The 14833-nt window shown below is 39.0% G+C and overlaps 1 protein-coding gene across 1 annotated transcript in view; it reads right to left on the reverse strand.

Annotated features, from left to right (window-relative positions):
* The window catches only part of LOC129730103 (nuclear pore complex protein DDB_G0274915-like), a 174983-nt gene that overhangs the window by 69951 nt on the left and 90199 nt on the right, over positions 1-14833 (reverse strand). The gene's annotated exons all lie outside the window — the stretch shown is intronic.

The following is a 14833-nucleotide window of genomic DNA, read 5'->3' on the forward strand; positions in this document are numbered from 1 at the left end:
CACAGAGAGAGGACGGGTATAACTTTAGACACGTTCTCCAAAAGTCCATCATCAACCTAGTCGCTTTAATTTCTGTTAAAAACACAAAACTTCAGCAAAAACCTAAAGTTATCTCTAATTCATCAATCAGTTTACGTTTTTCGACAACCAGCAAAAAGCACTCCCTCCTACCTCTTCTCCTCCCAAGCTGATTACATGCACCATGTTGTGTGGGTAAATCCTATCTGAAAATCGAGCAAAGAGAAACAAATTGGGATTCATTTTTCAGCAGAAGCAAAAACCGTCCGATCGCACAAAACGGTAGCTCGCTTCTCGAATTACCCGGCTGTCGCTTTTTCTTGAATTTCGCCTTTCTTTGCGCGGCCCTTTCCGGAGGAGACGGTTCGTCCACTCGCTCATTCCCAAATCCTTTCCCGACCGATTACGCGGTGACTGTGCATCCATGGCTGGTTGGGTTAATTTTTTGTTACTCCGTTTGGTTGCATCACCCTGGAAGACTAATGATAGTCACTCGCGGAGGGAACCCGACGTAGAAAATACAGTCAGCACAGCGATTCTTTGCACCTCGCAACCGTTTACTTTTTTCGATTTCTTCCAGACTGTTTTTTCTTTTTGTTTTTGTTTTCATGCATTTCAATGCCTCTCCCGTGTTCCAGACGTGTCGGCCGGGCCATTATCCGTCGTTCTAAGCCTTGCTGCGGAGCTTTCTGGACTTGTCCAATCCAGTTCTAAGTGAACACCTGCACGGAAAATACGCCCACGGGGGCCACAGCGAGCTAGAACGAAACCAGGGGTCAGTATCGGCGGTTGAACCTCTCGATGGTGAGTAATTGCCGTATGCTTTGTCAGAATTAGGGAGTTGGCTAAAACCAAACTACTATCCACGATTAAATTGTAAGCACAGTTAAAGTCGGAGTGTCAATCCAACATAACCGCTACCATGCATAAGTGCGGGAGTAATTGCGCTTTATAAATTAAACCGACAATTAGATTAATTGCACTGGCACGATAGACCTCGGTACAATTGCCCTGCGCAAAACCTAGCTTCGCAAAAGTTAATTAATTAATCAAGAAAACGGGCTGTCACTAGCACTGATGGGAGAGTTTTCCACTGCCGAAGCCGATTTTATTCACAACAACAGTTCTGCTGCTGCGGCTGCTGCTGCACCAGAGGCCAGGCCAGGCGGTCAACATCTTGGCTGGCTGGGGGGTTCAGGCAGTCCAATTTGCAAAGTTTGCTTCTTGTCTTGAAATGGCGATCTTTTAGCTTAATAATAGCTAGTAAAGCCACTTCGGTTCAGGAAATGAACACTTTTAGTTCGGCCGAGCATGATTCTGCCGTGGCACAGGAACCAGCCCCGGTAGAAGGGTCAACAGGGAGGGCTGCTAGCGAGAACTGTCTTTAATGGCACGATATTAATCTGTTGCAGATCAGGCGTGTGGCTGTACCTAGTAACGTGTAAATGCAGACCCGCGCAGGCCGCGCGACCTGAGTCAGGCAGGACACAATGTTATAGGATACAGCGGCCTGGGGTAGAAGGGATAAAAAATACGACATGGTCCGCACGTGCTCCTGGAGACACCTTCTTCGCGGCACAACGTTGAGCTTTGGTGGTTGCTGTTGGGTGAATTTACATGGTAGACGCGAGCGGAGATAATCGTTTTGACCTTCCACAGGAAGCGCGGATTAGGTTTTTTGCGATTTGGTTAATGAGTGGACGGAATGAAAGTTGTTCTTGGAATGACGTTCTATATTTCACGTATTTGTAACTAACATTCATCTTCCGCCTAATTTTTTTTTGTTCATCTATAATTTATTTGACACGGCACAAATACAATTTAATGTTTAACGGCGCCAATTATATCTGGTAGCTTACTTTCTAAAGTATCTTAATAACTAAAAGCAAATTTTTTATCCTCGCTGCCGACTACGAGCTGAAACTAAATGTAACTTAAAGCTATAATATTTTGCATTAAAAGCACTGGTACTGTATGATGGTTTTCATTGCCATAGGTAAGCACATGTTCCGCTGCTGGGCCAAGATATTACGGACTGGCATATTGGGTTGTCTCCCTCGGGCCTTGAGAGTATCGTGCGGGTCTGATTGCTGTTTCCGGATCCGGGGTCTTAACGTGTTCTTGTCGTTAGGCTGGATGCAGGCGGAAGGGGGTAGGACTAAACTGGGGCGTGGATGGATTTCAGGAAAGCGTATATAAGGGACATGTAGGATAGGTCACGGCTCGCCAAGACATCACGAACAGGAACAGCCGACTGCCTACCTTCGGCCTGCAGGGAAGCTATTAATTTGGGCCTGGCGTCACGGTGTACAGGGCATGACCAAACAACGTGCTCTTTGTCGTGATAACCTTCACCACAGGCACAGAAACCACTCTCCCCGAGCCCAACACGACGGAGACGCGCGTCAAATCTATAGTGATTGGACATAAGCCGGGACATCACGCAAATGAAATCCCGACCTACATCCAACCCTTTGAACCACGGGTTCGTCGACACCTTGGGGATTATGGAATGTAACCACCTTCCCAGTTCCCCTCTGGTCCAAGCATTTTGCCAACTGATGATCGTATCTTTCATAAATTCCACCGTTTGTTGCGCCCACCTTAGCCAAAGAGTCCGCTTTCTCATTACCCGGTATCGAGCAGTGAAGGGACCCACGCTAAGGTAATCTGAAACGATTTTCCGGATAAAGCACTCAGATGTTCCCGTATTTTCCCCAGGAAATACGGAGAGTGCTTAACATCTTTCATCGATCGGAGAGCCTCAATGGAACTGAGACTGTCCGTAAAGATGAAATAATGGTCCGTGGGCATTTTTTCGATAATCCCTAGGGTGTACTGAATTGCAGCTAATTCTGCGACGTAAACAGAAGCAGGATTATCGAGCTTATGGGAGACGGTTAAATTGTTATTGAAAATACCGAAGCCAGTGGACCCATCAAGAAGTGATCCGTCAGTGTAGAACATATTGTCGCAGTTGATGTTTCGATATTTATTGGAAAAAATTTTGGGGATCTGCTGCACGCGTAAATGATCCGGGATTCCACGAGTTTCTTCTATCATGGATGTATCGAAAAACACAGTAGAATCAGAAGTATTTGATAAGTCGACACGATTTGGAATATTCGAAGAAGGGTTAATATTATGGGACATGTGATTGAAATACAATGTCATAAAACGGGTTTGAGAATTAAGTTCGATTAACCTTTCAAAATTTTCAATCACAGGACGGTTCAAGACCTCACATTTGATAAGAATGCGAGAAGACAGGCTCCAGAAGCGGTGTTTCAATGGTAGTACTCCAGCTAAGACCTCCAAACTCATCGTATGGGTCGACTGCATGCAACCCAAGGCGATACGCAAACAACGATATTGTATTCGCTCCAGTTTGATCAAATGTGTGTTTGCTGCGGAGCGGAAGCAGAAACACCCGTACTCAATGACAGACAATATCGTTGTTTGGTAAAGCCTTATAAGGTCTCCTGGGTGGGCTCCCCACCATTGTCCGGTTATTGTACGAAGAAAATTCACTCTTTGTTGACATTTTTTCATCAGATACCTAACGTGACAACCCCAGGTGCCTTTAGAGTCGAACCAGACACCAAGATATTTGTGTACCAAAACCTGAGAAATCGTTTTACCCATTAATTGTGTTTGAAGCTGAGCAGGTTCATGCTTCCTAGAAAAAACTACTATCTCAGTCTTCTCCGGAGAGAATTCGATACCTAGCTGTAAAGCCCAAGCAGACAAATTGTCCAAGGTATCTTGCAATGGTCCTTGCAAATCGGCAGCTTTGGCTCCTGTAACAGAGATTACACTGTCGTCTGCAAGTTGTCTTATCGTGCATGAATTTGCCAGACATTCGTCGATGTCATTTACATAAAAGTTGTAAAGAAGGGGGCTTAAACATGAGCCCCGGGGAAGACCCATGTAGCTAATGCGAAAAGTTGCCAAATCGCCGTGCGTAAAATGCATGTGCTTTTCGGACAACAAATTGTGCAAAAAATTGTTCAAAATTGGAGAAAATCCTTGTCGGTGAAGTTTACCCGAAAGAATGTCAATAGAAACGGAATCAAAAGCCCCCTTAATGTCCAAGAACGCAGACGCCATTTGTTCTTTGCGAGCATACGGCCAGCTGAATATCTGTTGAAAGCAACGCAAGACAATCATTCGTCCCTTTGGCACGGCGGAAGCCAAATTATCTGATAGTAGACCATTTGATTCGACCCAGTGGTCTATACGACGGAGTATCATTTTTTCCATCAATTTCCGGATACAGGATAGCATTGCAATTGGCCTATAGGAGCTGTGATTAGAAGCTGGTTTCCCTGGTTTTTGGATGGCGATCACCTTCACTTGCCTCCAATCCTGCGGTACAATGTTTTGCTCCAGGAACTTATTGAACAAGTTCAACAAGCGCCTCTTGGCATTGCCGGGTAGATTCTTCAACAAGTTGAATTTGATTCTATCTAACCCAGGTGCGTTATTGTTACAGGACAGGAGGGCAACTGAAAATTCTGCCATCGTAAAAGGTGATTCTATCGCGTCGTGGCCCGGAGACGCATCGCGAACAATGTTTTGCTCAGGAACAGAGTCCGGACATACTTTCCTGGCAAAATCAAATATCCACCGACTTGAAGACTCCTCGCTTTCGTTGACCGTTACGCGATTCCGCATTCCTTGGGCTGTGTTCCAAAGAGTGCTCATCGATGTCTCCCTCGACGTCTCGTTCACGAACCGACGCCAATATCCGCGTTTCTTTGCTTTAGCCAGGCTTTTAAGCTTGGTATTAAGCTCCGAATACCGTATATAGTCGTCGGGTATACCTCCCTTCTGGAAGGCCAAAAACGCGTCGGATCTTTGCGTGTAGACATCGGAGCACTCTTTGTCCCACCACGGAGTTTGAGGCCGCTCTTTGATCGTTACGCCGGGATATTTCTTCGTTTGGGCTTGCAACGCGGCGTCGAGGATTAAGCCCGCGAGGAGGTTGTATTCTTCAAGTGGTGAGTGATGTTGAATCGACTCGACCGCTTTTGAAATCATTTCCTCGTATAACTTCCAATCGACATTCCGTGTGAGGTCATACGGAATGTCAATTGGTCGCATGCGAGTTGAACCGTTAGTAATTGAAATAAGAATAGGCAGATGGTCGCTACCGTGAGGATCGAGGATTACCTTCCATGTGCAATCCAACCGTAGCGACGTCGAACATAAGGATAGATCCAAAGCGCTTGGGCGCGCTGGAGGTTTCGGGATACGTGTCATTTCACCGTTGTTCAAAATAGTCATGTCGAAGTCATCGCAAAGGTTATAGATTAAAGAGGAGCGGTTATCATTGTAGGGGGAACCCCAAGCCACACCATGAGAGTTGAAGTCTCCCAAAATCAAACGTGGCGAGGGAAGAAGTTCTATTAAATCAAAAAGCAACCGTTGCCCAACCTGTGCTCTGGGAGGAATATATATTGAGGCAATACAAAGCTCTTTACCTTGTATTGTCATTTGACATGCGACAACTTCGATGCCTAGAATCGAGGGGAGGTTAATACGATAGAAAGAATAGCACTTTTTAATCCCTAAAAGTACTCCTCCATATGGGGTGTCTCGATCAAGGCGAATAATATTAAAATCATGGAAGTTGAGATCAATATTTGAAGTAAGCCAAGTTTCACAAAGGGAAAATGCATCGCATTTGTTTCTATTTATTAAAACTTTAAATGAATCCATTTTTGGTAAAATACTTCTACAATTCCACTGTAGGACAGAGATAGAATCCTTCGTATACACAGATGAATTAGGCATCGAAGGATACAATCGCTGCAAGGAGGGGCCATTGGGGTCTTCCGCCTAATAAAATGAGTTAATGATTATTTAGTGAACTTTGTGGTGAAACTGAACAGCACTTCATAATTATTTTTACTATTCAACGAATTTATAGCTCGTCGTTTATAGCACTGATATACTGGAATTTTGAAAAGTTGGGTTTCCACACAAAGGTTGAGGAAAAAAACCAATATGTTTTTGTGTTATTAAAAAATCAAAAATCTGATCTGATTTTGAATTTTTGTTGGTTAAAAAAAAAAACAATGCTTGAAATGAACTGTATGCTGGAATGCATACGCTCTTGCAAAATATTACTCTTGAGTTCAAAAATTTCTTCTCCCGTGAAAAATTCAATGTTTTCTAGTTCAATTGAAATTGTGCGTATTTCATTTTACATTTCTTTGACTGGTAATGCTCAAATAAAGATAGCATAAACAGGGTTGTAATTATTCAAAGCCAAAAAACTAGCGAAACGTTGAAAAAATCTTCGAAAAAAATATCTGAGAATCAAATACATATAACAGTTTACGGAAGAGCTAACGGTCAGAAATTTAGTGTTGAAGGATGGGGAAAAGTAATCAAAATGGAAGCCAAGTAACAAAATAATAAGTAAGATGGCAAGCGTCAAATATCCACACAGGCTAGTTATCCTCCTCAATATGAGGAAAAACAGAGTGAATATTCACCGCTCACTTCTTGTACAGCATGAGCGTTGCGTGTAGCAATTTCATGCACCACACTGTTTGCCTCTGCTTTTTGCTGTGTTTCTACTGCTCGCAGAAACATTTATACACTTGCTGCTTACACCACAGCTAAGCGCAACAAGAGTGGTGAATCACTCTAATGAGAATACACAAAGGTGCACCGCGGTGTGCACTACTGAAACAAAACCGACAGCATTCGAAAAGCAAAAATGCGTGACAGTCTAGTTTTTTTTAGGTTTGGGATGCAAATCGAGCAACGCTACACCCAACGCAAACGGGGAACATTTTATTACTTTAGGGCAATTTTTTATTACTTATTGTGTCTTATGACCGCGCATTATACACAAAGAGTAACAAACAAAAAGTAATAAAAATTATGACGGCCACACGCTTGTATGTGTTTCTGGAGGAGAACATACAGCCAAGCACCGCAATGCATGTGTTAGCAAGACTTCACTCGCTGCATTTGTATTGATGCAACGATCAGGTTCATTTTTATCCCCTTCATCCACACATAATCAGAACCTCAACCGTCAACCTCAAATGTCTAATTAGAAACACTTTCGTTTCGTCCCCCAGTGTTTACTTGAAATGGAAATATGTAATACTGTCTGACCAGAGTTGCCGAAGTTGCGAATATTGTCTGGATAGGCACGATTTTCAAACAGGTGCAAATGAGTTTCCATGAACCAATGAGTATGTGTTTTAGATATCTTGCAGGAAAGCGAATGTTTTTGTTTTTCTCTAACGCAGTTTACAGATCGTGATGTTATTTCAAGACGCATTTCAAGTCTTTGAAATCGTCAACGTTTGCATACTTTATGACGGGGAAAATGCTGTTGGCAGCTCTTGTCATATTTTTTCTCTACTCCGTATGCGAACTAATACACGCACACCGGATGAATTGTAGATTGAAGAAACTTGTAACATGTGCAACATATGCGACGGTGTGTGAATTTTTTTTTGCTTGAGATGGAAAGGGAGCAGTTTTCGACAGAAAAAATCTTGCATGTGGTTGAAACGACCATTATAAGATAGTCGTACTCCCGTAACACGTGCTAAATATATGGCAGTATGTGTTGTTACTTGCCTGGGGAAGAATTTTATTACCATTTAAGTAATAGGTTTGTTACCCAAAAGGTAATTTTGCGTTATTGCTTCTAAAGTAATAAGGAAAAGTTTTGCGTGTATCTACTTTTCCACCTAGATGATCCCATCATTTGATACATGCTTAATGAGACACAGTAAAATCACTGCAGTGACCTCAGTTGTGTAGTTATTGAGCGTGATGTCCTTTCGTGTGAAAAAACTCACACCAGTTTCATATCTCCGTGGAGAGATATTTTAGATTCCACCGCGATGTTTTTTGCATGCTCCCCAGATACACACGTATCGCTGCTTCAAGCAAGTGCGTCGCTTTGCCCACCGTGGTGAGAGCAGCTGTTTTCGCAGTGAAAGATATTTTCCCACGCGTTAGTGGTTCTCTGAAGAGAAACGACTAGCCTGCACACACGTACGACACTTAGATACACACATACAGACAGTGCTCAGTTCGTCGAAATAAGTCGAGTGGTATATGACATTCGACGTTGTGAACCACTTTTAGAGCTTCGGTTTACTGATACAAGTTTGAGAATGTAATCAAGCGTTTGTAGTAGTAATTGCATTTGGGTCAGAATTCGTGAACCGGATCACTAAAAATCACGATGTCTAATTTTTCCAAATAAATATTAAAAACTTCAAGAGCTTCACTCGAGGAGTTGATTTTCCAATTTTTACTGAATTTGAGTAAGTTTTCAATTTGAAATTTGGGTTAATATTTTTGACGTGGGACACGTCTTTGTTTACTATACTGGGATGCATTCTGTAAAATTGGAAATGAAACGGGCAAATGTTGCGTCAGATTTCAAACGCTAATAACAGCATAACCACATGATGGATAACAATAACCAATATGTTGTTGGATAGATAAAATGTATAACAATTTTGTAATGTGTTGATTATCACTCTAATTTCATTGCTAAGCGGTAAAATTGATAAAAAGTTTCAATAACAAATTTACGCGAATAATGAACCAATTACATGCGAGCATTCCTAGCACAGACGACGTGAATGGACACCATCCGTTCCCTGTGATATTCCCTGTATCAATTTCGAAATAAAAATTGACAGAGTCTCCCCGTCCCAATAGGTCAATTTATTTTTGCTTCCATGAGCTTAGACTAATATGATGTCTCGGAAGGTAAAAGTTTTCCTAAAAGTTTGAAACAATACCCATCCTTGAACAATCTCTAAACCTGCGTGTTAGGTACTGTAGAACCTAATAAAAACTGATGTCTTGAAAGAAAACATGCCAGTAAAAGCAACAGTACCAGTGGAGTATAGAACCGCAGGTCTCTCGTCGTCTATGATCGCATCGGCACTCTTCTATTCGTACTGCAGCAGTACTATTCGTATTGCAGTGGTACACTTTTGTTCGTACATTTCTATTCGTATGCAATTGAGGAAAAACTACAATGCTGCTGTTGATGGTGATTGAAAGTTTATTTCATAAATATGATTGCCATGAATTACTCAACAAGAATTGTAAATTTTTGCAACGGATATTTTTTAAATTTTATCTTCGATATTCACTAAATAATCGTGACCGGATAGTATCGAAAGAGTAAATTCCTAAATATATACATTTATAGAGGAGTAAGAACCTGCGAATGCTTGTGATTTTTTAGTTTATTTAGTAAGATTCGTACAGAATCTCTTTTTATATTTCAAAATTGTTAGATGATATATTATTATTCTAAGCTTTACCATAATAAACGTATATTTCCTGTCTTCGTAATACAGCGAATGTAGTTGCAGGCAAATGAAAAAATTGTCAAGCAAAAAATAAAAATGTAATTGTGGATTTCTACGATTTTTTGCTGGAACTTGTTAGAAATTTTGTTCAAAATATTTTCTTATGTTTTCCAATTGATGAACCTTTGTAAGGGCTTCCATATTATTTTGAAAGTTATATCCATACTATAGATTTGATTTAGTTAGAGTTAAATAAGACAAAACCATTCATTATGATAACGTAAGCATTATTGGATTTTGTTTTTGAGGATATAGAGATGATTTTGACTTTGACGCATCATGAGAAATTCTTGGTGCTTCTTCAACAAGCACGATATGCTTGTGCCTTGTTAAATACATATTTTTTTGCACAAAAAAAAAATACTAAAGGCATAATATCGCCAAATATAAATGATATTTCTTCGAGTGTTGTTGAATATATTCCAAAAATTGATTTCCGGGGAGGCTGAAAATAAACACATTGATTCTGTCTGCAGACTCTGTATATTTTGTAACAAAAAATCCCCTAATTACAGTGTTTAGTCCCACGTCACCATTTCATACAACCCTAGGGCTGTATACCTTGTAGTATTTTTAAATAAACATATCTTTGCGAATGTTGCATCGATTTCAATGAAATTTTCTCAGCAGATGCATCCCAAGTTGTAGTTTCTGAAAACATTTTTTCTGGACAAAAATATATTTTTTCAATAGTAACTATTTAAAACAATATCTTGAAAAACTATGTTCTAGGGCACTGAAAAATCTGAATTTCGAGTTGGTGATATTTTTTATTCAAAATTTATGGGGTTTCGAAATTGGTGCCGCGGTTTGAGTTCTGAACCAATTATTACACGGACGAAACCACGTTGTTTCACTTAGACCAGCATTTTCGTGAACCTTTGGAGACATTTGATCTATTTTGATTTTGCCCGGGTGTTTTCTTTGAAGTAAGTGATACGCATATCATTAATATCCGTGCTTGTGTGAGAGCTATTACCCTTCCGTTTCAAGTTTACTGCTCCACTATACCGAGCCTCTTTAAGTCCTATCATTATCGCCAAATTACAATTGCCTGGAGAGAGACTTCACCTAATGTTCTTCTCTGGCCAGGTTTATTCTAAAGCAAAGCAAAGCCTTGGTGCTGCATTCCGTATCGGAACTCGACCTCTGTTTATTATACACAGACTTCGCAGCCAACTGTTAAATGTATAGGACAATTGCGGGGCTAGGCGCTACGATCCTACTGACACTAACAGTCTCTCCCGAGCCGAGACTCGAACCTACGACGACTGGCTTGTTAGGCCAGCATCGTACCTCGAGACCAGCTGGGAGAGGTTTATTCTAAGAGGGACTTATTTTGTCAAGAGGAAAGAGTCTTGTCGAAACCTCGTTCCTCCTGCCAACACCGCGTCATAATCACAATTCCCTGAATAGGCTCTTAATGTAATATTTCTGATTTGTTTTGTTATAAGTAGGACTTGTACTTTGTCAACAGAAAAGAGTATTCTTGAAACTCCGTTCCGCCAGCCACTATCGCGCCATAATTACAATTCCCCGAAGAAAACTATTATACTTTACCCATATCCGTTTTATCAAATAGGGACTCATTTTTGTTATGAGAAAGTCAGCAAGGGTACTGTAGAATTCAGTTTAAAGAAACGGTTTGTTATGAAGAGCCTGGGAATAAACCCATGCTTAAGTCCTTTCAAAGCAACGAACGGTTACGTCCTTATGGTTGGTTAGAGAAGGAAAAAAAGTGTTATAATCGTTGTTGCTACACGCAAAAGTTGGAATGTGCGTAACCAGATCATTTATGAGCGAAATAAGCGCATTTACTGATTGAGTTTGGAACCAATACAACAAATGTGTGGTGGGCATAACGCAATTGATGCGTATTTTGAATGTATCTAGCACCTTCAATAACTATACTTCAAAAGTTTCAACCGGTGTTGGTATCGTCATGATGATTTGTACTGGTATTGGTAATGTTTTTAGAAGGCTGCTATCGTGCAACCAACAACAAACACTGATGATGTTGGTCATGAATGAGTTGATGGAAATATTAACTGATTGTTTCCCTTTCATGAGTCCGGTCATTTAAAACATCATCCAATCAATAACAAACAATAAACTTTCATGACCAAGATTGCGAAGTACCACGATTTGGCTGAGGAGTTGAGGTAGATGTGGCATCTTGAAGGTGTGCTATATTTCCGGTAATAATCTCTGCTAGTAGACTGGTTTCGGTTTGGTCATTAAAGACAGCTTGGGGTAGGTGAAATATTCCAGCAATATACTGGGAAGTGAGAAATCGGATAATAATAATATTTCGAACTTATAACCAATCGCTTGTAACCTTGAGTCTACGATCTTCGCTAAATGGAAATCTACCTACAATACCAGCCATAATATCAGAACATTTGGCTGAAACATCTGGCACACAAAATTTAGCTGTAAAACATTTTCCTACATTGCTTCCCTGCGGAACAAAGATGTTTATATTAGAATTGAAAAAATTGATGGCATGTTTTCGAAAATATGTTCGAAAATCGATTGATTTCCTAATTATGTTTTGTTTTGTGATTGATTCCCAAGTAACACACAAAACATGTTAGAAAATAATTCACAATGACAGTAGTCATATAAGAGTACTATAAGCGCATTAGAAAACTTGTGTTGTTATTTTCTTGCTCTGGAGATATTATTTTTTATCATGACTGTATTTCATAGATTAATAAATATAAACTGCCTTTGCTTGTCTTTAAGTTGTGTTCATGATGTTATCAAAACAGTACAGAAAACAATTTGAAATAGAACATTTGTGAGAAGTTGTTCTTCATCAGTAATTCAACCACACTTCGAAAACAAGCTCGTTTTTCTGGTTTTGGAGATGTTTTTCAATAACATGAGTTCAGCAAACAAAAACAATGACATAAAAGGCACTTGTCTTCAAGATGTCTTCCGGATGTTTTCCCTACTATAACAACTGTGTAAAAATGTCCAGCCGGGGCAGCCGCACCAGTTCAATATTACACGCCCAATAATAATCTACGTACCTGTAAAAAGCTTTTCCTTTGATTGGTCTTAGTATGCAGCAGCCAAATGCTTGGTCATATTGTTATTAAAATTATTTAAACGATTTCAATCAAACTTTTTGAGTTGGGTCAATATGCGCCATGAAAATGTAAACAAAACGCTTGCAGTGCAACCAATGTCACGCCAATTTTTGTTACCGTATATCTAACAACATTTTCTAGTTTTGTTATATTTAATGTCTAGATGACGTTAAAATTATGCGAAAACAATTTAAATATTCAAGCGACAGAAACAGTTCATTTTGAAAGGTGGAACATTGTTTTTTATCATCAATTTATAATTAATTAAAAATGCCGCTGACGAACACAATTTTCGATCAAGCTGCACTGCGCGTAACAATACATTTGCGCATGCGCTGGGTAAATGTTGTCATAGCAATACATTTGCGCATGCGCACTGGTGTGGCGAATTCTGGAAAAAAGAAACGACATTGCGATTTACTAGGCAAGTAAAAAAGAGATGCCAGAAAGTTGTTCACGAACTAAGCTCATGCGGTGTTGGATTAAATTGAGACTCTTCGCTATTAAATGAATCAGCAACCATTCTGTGACATGAATAATCTATTTTCCACAGATGGATAAATAGAAAACCGTATCCAATGAATGGCGCATAATTTTTTCAGAAGTAAAATGCAATGTTCCACCATGAAATTTGACGCGCACGTTGAACTTTGTATTAAAAGCGTCAAATAGTTGGTCTAATATTATTGTTTATTTTTGGTGAATATTCGATACGCTATAATCACTATTTTTCCTTTGTAGTTTCTAATACAAAGCGGCGTTATTCTACAATATTTCTATTTTGAAGTTTTATGCTTGCGTCAACGATGTTTTTATTAGTTAGCAATTACAACTTGAATATTTTCAAACAAGTTATTACTTGTTTTCCATGTTTTTCACCGCATTGGTACTCGAGATGTATTTTGCAGCTTCAGTCTAGCAAGTTGGCTTGCTTTCATGAAGTTATATAATACTTCATATAACACCAGTACTTGTTCTAGTAGCCTTCGATTTCTGCGCTTTTCTGGTGATAGAGATGTCATGGAAAAGGTAATGTCAACTGAAATCTATAACCGAAGGTTGTGTTGTAGAAGTTATCTTAACTGTTCTATAACAACGTGTGTTACTTGGGTTAACTAATTATGTTTTGTGCAAGAAAGTATTACACGCACAAAAAAGCTGTGAACAAAAAGGTTTTTATATAAACACTAAAAATGTAAAAACCAAAATAAAACAAAGGTTAAACCCAAATTATTTTTTATTTTATTCATGCGAAAATTTGAAATAATAACAAGTATTCCCGTGAAAGGTTAAGGTGAAGCAAAAACTAACAAATTTCTACTTGAAAGGTAGGTTTCCATTAATTTTTCATTTCAACTTTTTGACAGAACTTCAGTTTCAACTGTTTTAATAGATATAAGTACACTAAGGTCGCTTTTTACGCGTTTTTTTACGCGGGTTTCTTTTTACGCGGCTTTTTTTACGCGGATTCCGGAATTTACGCGATTTTTTTACGCGGATTCGTGAATTTACGCGGTTTTTTTACGCGGCATGTATCTCCCGCGTAAAAAGCGACTTTGGTGTATTTCAATTATGCAATGTGATATTAATGATTATTTTAAGTCATTAAGCTCATGGTAACAGTCTCTCTAAATGCAAGTACCGAGATATTTCAAATGTGAGTATTCAAAACACGCATTATTATTTCGAATGCTTTTTTCAAGTTATTCAAGTAAGTTATAGAAATTATTCAAGTAAGTTATAGAAAAAGTATTGATGAATACAAATATATTTAGAGTCAAAACGGTTTGTTTTTTATCGATTTGACGTCTTGAGCAAAGTTGTAGATAATCATTTTGTCTTTTTGAAAAGATTATACATTCTGAAAACAAAAATGGCTTTGAGAAAAAAAGTTACAAAATATTAAACATTGAATATTTGTAAAAGCTTATTTCTTAAAAATCTTTTTCTTTTCATAAAAACTGTAGAAGATTAGCTAAACTTTGATGGCTATCCAATCATGGAGAAATGAGAAACATAAAAGCTAAAATTTTCCAGAAAAAAGAAAAAAAAATGAAATCAGAACGTTTGTTTTTTTAGTATTTCGTCTTTAGCAAAGTTACAAACAGTAAATTTGTCCTTTCAGAAAAAACAAAAAGATTGATTTTAGGAAAAAACACAAAAATATTAGTATAAATTAAATACCTCGTTAAACGCACTTATTTTGACTCTGTTTTTTTTTCTTTTTTTCACAAAAACTACACAAGCTAACCAGCAATACACACCAAATTCCCGAAAGCCAATTCCAGTATTCTTTACTGAAATTCAACAATAAAAACCATATACTGAAAATTCAGC

Source organism: Wyeomyia smithii, chromosome 3, assembly GCF_029784165.1.
Source record: "Wyeomyia smithii strain HCP4-BCI-WySm-NY-G18 chromosome 3, ASM2978416v1, whole genome shotgun sequence".
Lineage (NCBI taxonomy): Eukaryota > Metazoa > Arthropoda > Insecta > Diptera > Culicidae > Wyeomyia > Wyeomyia smithii.